The sequence below is a fragment of the Erinaceus europaeus genome, chromosome 1, assembly GCF_950295315.1.
Source record: "Erinaceus europaeus chromosome 1, mEriEur2.1, whole genome shotgun sequence".
NCBI lineage: Eukaryota > Metazoa > Chordata > Mammalia > Eulipotyphla > Erinaceidae > Erinaceus > Erinaceus europaeus.
This window is the reverse complement of record NC_080162.1, coordinates 115,154,732-115,155,233: the sequence shown is the minus strand read 5'-3', so window position 1 is coordinate 115,155,233 and position 502 is coordinate 115,154,732.

Below are 502 nucleotides of genomic sequence, written 5' to 3'. Positions count from 1 at the left end.
CACATTCTTTCTAGATGCTTTCTGCCTCCAGTTGCCCTCTGTAGTTGCTTCCAGAAAGTTTCTCTTCTGTTAGTACAGTGAAAGGCACACTTGCATCAAGGAATCCAAAACTATATTTGAAGGCTACCTCTGAAGCCCATTAAAAAAGTTGTCTTTAGGAGTCAGGCTGTAGCGCAGCGGGTTAAGCGCAGGTGGCACAAAGCACAAGGACCGGCATAAGGATCCCGGTTCGAACCCCGGCTCCCCACCTGCAGGGTGTCGCTTCACAGGTGGTGAAGTAGGTCTGCAGTTGTCTATCTTTCTCTCCTCCTCTGTCTTCCCCTCGTCTCTCCATTTCTCTCTGTCCTATCCAACAACAACAACAACAATAATAACTACAACAATAAAACAACAAGGGCAACAAAAGGGAATAAATAAATAAAATAAAATATAAAAAAAAAAGAAAAGTTGTCTTTAGAGAGTATGTTTGGAAGGGGGGTGGAAATCACAACTGGAAACCTCA